This window comes from Lathyrus oleraceus, chromosome 6 (assembly GCF_024323335.1).
Source record: "Lathyrus oleraceus cultivar Zhongwan6 chromosome 6, CAAS_Psat_ZW6_1.0, whole genome shotgun sequence".
In the NCBI taxonomy this organism is placed as follows: domain Eukaryota; kingdom Viridiplantae; phylum Streptophyta; class Magnoliopsida; order Fabales; family Fabaceae; genus Lathyrus; species Lathyrus oleraceus.
This window is the reverse complement of record NC_066584.1, coordinates 155,682,563-155,689,536: the sequence shown is the minus strand read 5'-3', so window position 1 is coordinate 155,689,536 and position 6,974 is coordinate 155,682,563.

Here is a 6,974-nt window from a genome sequence, read left to right as displayed (position 1 = left end):
AACCTTACATCGGTCGACAGAATGGCCTGTCGACGAGGCCAACTTTCCTCGTCGGCTTCGTCCTTTGGTTTGTTTTTTCTTCTTGCTTGCTTCCAACATTTATTTATCTTCTGGTAGGGTATGAACCCCACATTCATAGGACTCTTTCATTGATTGTGCTCTCAGCCTGCCTTAGAAATATTTCGTGGTAACAAAATGCCCCCAGAGATGCCATTTTTGACTGTCGACGTTGATGAGATGATGGCATCTCTGAAACTGTTGATTTACCCCTTACTATTTCCGCTCCTACTTAATGGGCCCTCTGTTTACCCCACGTGGGTGACGTCATACAATCATGACGAACATTTCTTTTTCTCCTCGAGCCGCAAAAAATCAAATCTACGTCATTTCACGTGTTCATGACTGAACATGTTTGCCTTTTCGCTTGCCCTCTCCCCTCCACGTGTCTATAGGCGTGAGAACATTGGTATACGTGTCGGCCATGGATGTTTAACCGCTCCCTCTTCTTTGCTCAGGGTTTAAGGGCTATAAAACCCTCATTCTTTCTTCTTCTTCTCTTTTTTGCTCTCTTGATTCAGCATTCAGTTGTCTTCTGCCTTTCTTGTGAAAACTCTTCTACTCCATAATGAAGAAACCTTTTGTGCTTTCCATGGCCAGCTCTAATAAACCTTCTTCTGCTAAACTCACGCGCCCCATCATTATTGATGGCAGGGAGTATGTTCCTGAGCCTCCATTGGTAGAAGAAAAGGAGAAGATCTGGCATTCTCAGGTATTGATTCCTTTCTCTTTGGCTAATGAACCCTTAGCGTTCCTAGGTCCTCTCCTAGAAAAACGACACCCAGAGGTTACCAAAAACGACTCTTCCCTTTTTCCCGCCAGTCACATTTCTGAACCTGTGATTTCCGCTCAACAACCCTTCTCACTTCGATACGTCGATAGGAACTTCAGGACCGCTCCTCCTAGGAATTGTCCTAAGTTTTGTGCTTGGATGGACCGGTTGGAGACGGAGAAAATCGACCACTGGAAAAGGACAGGCAACTATACCCTTTTACAGATTTCTCGTTGTGGCCTTCCCCAGTCTTGTGGCATGTTATTAGCCGCCCTTCAATTCAGGGAAAGTTCGACCAACTCTTTCCATACTAGGTGTGGCATGATCACGCCGACACTTCTAGATATTGCTTCCATCACTGGCTTGAGCCCGACTGGCGAAGTCTTCGACTACGAAGCTGTAGCGCCAGTTTCCTTGAGGTTCGACGTTGGTGACTCTCGCAAACCAACATACAACAACTTTATTGATCATCACGCCACTTTTGCAGGCCCCGTGACCGACGAGGAACATGTGGCTTTCTTGACCCTTTGGCTGTCCCGCTTTGTTTTCTGCTCAAGGTCTATGCAGGTAGCCAAACATTTTGCTCTCCTGGAAACCCAATTGCACCAAGAGCGTGACATTGCCTTGGGCCAACTAATATTAGCCTCTCTCTACGAGTCTCTATCTGAGGTTGTCTGCCAGATCAGACACTTCGACCCTGAGAACTCCAGGAAGAAAAACGTATTGGTCCATGGCCCTTTCTGGTTTCTGTAATTGTGGCATAATGCCACTTTCTCCAAAGACGTAGCCCCCTATGGAATAAGGAGGGTTGCGTGTTGTTGCACCCCAAAATTTGCCCGTTAATGTTACAAGGCATTTTTTAAGGCACTCCAACTCATTACTCAAGGCATTGACCTTAAAGGAACAAAGACCCAGCTCACAGATGGCCAAATCCAGAAAATGGCCCAAACTGACATGCTCGCTAGGCGAGAAGCTCCTTCGCCTAGCGAACCCTTCGCTATGCCACTCGCCTAGCGAAGCTTGCAAATACCAGAAAATTCTGGGCTTCATTCTGAGCCCATTAGGTCACGAAAAAGCATTATAAATACCAACACTTCAGTCAGAAAAGAGGGGACGGAAGGGAAACGAAAAGAGGATATAGAAAGAAGGCACAGCAAACCCTGGAGGCTAACCAAGAGAATTCAGAGCAACCCTAAAGGAAACCCTGAAGGCAACTCATCTGCACAAAGGTTACCTCCGCCCAACTCAATCCGATATCAAAAGTGATCTGCCAATTCAACGTTGCAATTCATTTGCAAACAGGTTTGCACATCACTACTGTTTTATGCTTCCAATCTGTAATCTCTAAATACATAATGCATCAGGATTGAATTTTTGGATATGTAATTAGATTTTGCATGTGAGTTTAAGTATGCCTGAATATCCTGAATGTTTGACCATGTTATTTCTGTAATTGAATGCCATAGGGTTCGGAGTTCCGGAAATCGTACTGCTGTCAAACTCAAAACCCGTAGTCGCTCGCTAGCACATCGCTAAGCGAGCATGTAGCGAGCACTCGCTAAGCCTTCGCTAGGCGAGGCAGCAACGAACATGACAGTCGCTGAATTTTTCTGTTCTGTTTTGTGCCTACCTGATCTGATTCATTATAATCATGCATTATTTCGCCTGACATTACTACTGCTGTGTTTCTTTTGTAGTGCAATTCTCAATTGCACTTTGTCTCGATATTCTAACTCGTTTGCTGAATTTTGTAAGGGCTTACATACTCCCAAAGAAACGGCCTGCTAGGTATTCCACTTTATTTGTGGGATACCCTTATGGAGATATATTCTGAATTGCCTAATTGATTATAATGTGGACCTAATTACCTAATTGATTACAACTACCTAATCGATTATAAGATATTTCCTTTGAATATGTGATCTTGGACCTCTCTTTGTTGCCTCACGATATTACGGTATTACGGTCATGTCCCGCGAATGTGGGGATACACTTAGCAAAGACCCTTCGATTAAATCATCATGTCCCTATAAAATAAATCATTGTCCCTCGGATGTTGCCTGCGAATACATGATTTTGTCCCTCGATGACCCTTCGTTGTAGCCTACGGTTAATTGATGATCGTCCCTTCGAATGCTAAGGTATCCTTACAAATGTTGCCTTCAATGACCAAACGATAACCCTACGATGTCCCTTTACATCCAAAGGATAAAACTACTTACTTCTCAATAGTAAGGACAGTTTTACCCTCATAAGGATAGGAAATGCCCATAAAGACCTTGGGTAGGTATAACTCCTAAATGCTTGCTCACAGCTTAAACTACTTTTCACACCTCACACTTTTCAAAACCTCTATTAGAAAATCACCACTTGGCATACATTCGTACTAGAATCATTGTCAAGTTATATTTTTCTAAACAGCTTTCAAAATCAAACGAGATAAATACTTTGTATACATTCGTACAAGAATCATTACAAAGTTAAACTCTCTTTTCAAAACATTTTCTAAACAGCTCTCGCACACTTTTTCAGACAAGAAAAACATAAGTGATCAAGCAATTAAGAGCCCATGGATAACCATGGATACAAAGGGTGCTAACACCTTCCCTTTGTATAATGTACCTCCTGAACCCAAAAATCTAATTAAGGTCTTTCCTGTTCTTTTCCACCTTTCCTTATTGGATAAAAGAAAAGTCGGTGGCGACTCTTGCTAACCGCGATATTTGCTTTCCAAAGCAAAAACACACAAAGTCAGTTCACCGTATGACACGTGTCCCCCAGAGGAACGACATCTTATCTGGAAACGGTTGATCCCTTTGACACCCATCGACAAGAATTTCCCCGACCTTCAAGTGTTTCGACTCATCTTCAACATCATGTCGACTCGTGTCGATTTCCTACCCTCTATGGCCCCTTTTAGCCGTCGAACTGAGGGTCCTGAGTGGCTCACCATACCTTTCCCTCCAGCTGACGGGGAACATAGGAATGAATCCTTCCTCATTTGGAGGCGTTTTTTAGTTCCTCGCTTCTTGTCGGCGGAGACTGCCAGCAGCAATCCTGGCCTAGTGGCTTATCAGCCTAACCTTGTGGTCAGGCAATTTGGCCTTTGCCAGTTCATTCCCAAGCCTTTGTTCTCCTCTCAGGAGCTACTTGCCAATATCCTCTGCGGTCAACCTTGGAGTGAGGTCGAAGAAGAACTTGAAAACATTTGGAAAAACCGACCACGTCTTCCTTCTCTTTCTTTTCGACCAGCCTACTACTGTACCAAAGAATTCCATGATTGGTGGCAGTCCTATTTTACCCTTTATGTTGGCGATCCTGATGCCAAACTTTCTGAATTAACTGAGGCTTTTGTTTGTTTGCAGGTGAAGTCGACCAAATGTAAGGCTCTCCATGTCAAGCAGATTCGTGCTTTTCAGAATTATTTCCAAGTTGTGCATCGACCAGATAATCTTCGTGGGACCATCTGGGAGGCTGCGGTCGAACTAAAAGCGAAAGTAACTAACCAACTTTCGAAACTCAAAATCCCTGGTTACGTGAAAGACAAATATCTTTACGCCCTTCACTTCGGAAAACTCAAATTCCCTCCCCTACCATCTAGTCCATTGGCCTTGGCCTTTGGTCATTTGGTTCCGGTGTGGTTCTATTGTCCCATTTCGTACATACAAAACGCCTCTAAAAAGAGAAAAGCCGACAGAGTGGTCCCAACGAAGTATTATCTGCCTAAATACTCAGGGCCTCTTCATATTGATCCTCAATATGTTAGCGTGTTTGAAACCACGCAACTTGGTAACGCTTTTCTGGAAATTTTAACACTCCCTTCTAACTGGACTTCGTCGCTCACTTGCATTTCTTGTATTTATTTGCAGCGCTCCCTCTAAATCCTACAGGTTCTGTATCTGCTGACCAACCTACTCCTTCGACACAAAAGGCTCAGGTTCGACTCTGGCTGAAATAATATTTCCTTTGACCCTTACTTTTATCCTTAGCCATCTTTTCTCTTCTTGCAGGCTGCTCCTGAGCAATCTTCTAACGATTATGGGCGCCCCATTTCTCAAGTCTTGAGGAAACCCAGTTCTTCTGTATGCCCCTCTCTGAAGCATTTCTATTCGCTCTTGTCTTCTAAAGGGGGACATTACGTGGTTGCTAATGTTTCACTTATGTGCAGGGTCACCCACGTTCGACAGAACCTACTGTCTCTTCTGCCTCCAAAAAATCCAAAAAACACAAACGCTCTGCTCCCGCGGGCACTGAGGTATTTCTTGTCGGCTCATCTGCTCTTTTGGCTAGACTATTTGCTTAAAACCTCTCTTCGTGTCTCCAGCACACCTCCCAACATAAATCCAAAAGCCACCATGGCCACAAAAGGAAGAAACATGACTCTCCTTCCAAGAGTGGCGAAAACAAAAAGAAGAGGTACTATACAGTGCCTCCTTCAGAGGTTCCTGTTGAAGATGCCGACACCCCTGTGGTCGACACTTCCACCCTTGGTACGGTCCCTGCTCCAGCCTTGGGAGCTTCACCGTCGATTGGTCTCTCCCCAGCTACTGCCTTGGGGAACCCAAATCAGGATGCAGTCTCCCCTGCATCGACACAGGTATTTGCCCATTTTCCCATTTATTCCTTTGGATTTTCATTGCGCTTCTCTTACGCATTTTTCTTTCTACAAGCTGATGCTTCTACTGAGCCGACTCAACCTGTCTCTGACTATACTCCCGCGTCGCCAGTTTCTTCTCCAGCTCGCCCTTTTCAATATGTCGACACCGCTGGTGAGTCCATTGAATTTCCTCTCCAGATTAGTGATAGTGACTTTGATTTGGTCACTAGTCCTGCGACGCATCTGGACTCCAGTTCGACTAGTTCTGACTCGAGCCCAAGCAAAACAATCTCTAAATTTTTTAAGTATGGATATTACCTCAGACTTTAGTTCGTTGTCGATGTTGGCGCTTATATATGTTGGCCTTTTCTCGCCATTCTCGCCAAGGTCGACTTCTTCCAAGGGGTCTTTTGGTCGGATTTTCTCTGGTGCCTTTGGGTCTTTTTCGAACCCCAAAGGTTCACTGTCGTAAATGCAGTCCAGACGCTGCATGTCGACGTTCCTTTTGGCCAAAGTTGGTTTATCTGGGGGTTTTGGCCCAATAGCCATATGCCCCCCTTTATTCAACGCATAGGCTTCAACAGCCATGTTTTCTTCAGCCTCTAGGGCCGACTTTATTTTGTTCTCCGCAACGTATGCCGAAATCTTTCTTAGAGCTTCTAACTCAGACATCATCACTGACGTCCCTCCAGCCTGTCGGTCGGATACCTGTGTATGGCGGATCATCTAGGCGTTCCACATCCCAAATGAATCCGTGAGTCTCATGTAGAGTTAGAGAGACGAAAGCTTCACTTAGATTAGCATATACATCCTCAGCTGGGAAATAAGGAGAGATGTTGGCCAGCTTTCTTTCAAACTCCTTCTTGCCGACATTATTCACATTGGCCATAAAATATCCTTGGTCAGCCTCGATATTTTCGGCCACCCCATCCTCTCTCCAAATCACCGGCCTTTGGTGTGCTGAAGATGGTACAGCTCTGACGCCATGTAGCCACTCTTTGCCAAGTAGCAAGTTGTAACTTGGCCTAGCGTCTATCACCATGAACAATGTCGGTTTGGTCACTGAACCTACTGTGACATTCACCATAATCACTCCCATGGTGCTTTTCGTCTTTCCTCCATAGTCCGACAAGACCACGTTATTAGACCTGATGTCGGTATCATATTTACCAATCTTCCTCAGAATATGGTGTTGCATGATGTTGACCGTGGCACCACAATCGACCAAAATTTTGTTGACGGTTACGCCTTCCACTTTTGCCCTGATCAGCAGTGGTTTCAAATGGTTTTTCATGTTCATCGTTGGTCTTTCGAACACTGCCTCTTGGCTTTCAGCAGCACCATCGTTCAGCATAAAATAGCATCTTGGTTGGTGCAAAGCCATTTCTTCAGCGTCAGCATTATCCACCGACCCTTCGACTTCAGTCACACACTTGTATTCTTGTGGTAGGATTGATACCATGTTGACAAGGATGTCGAGGCTTGCTTCAGATTCTGAATTGAAGTCATCAGTCACTTCATCAGAACATTTTTCAGCTGGTCGACGGA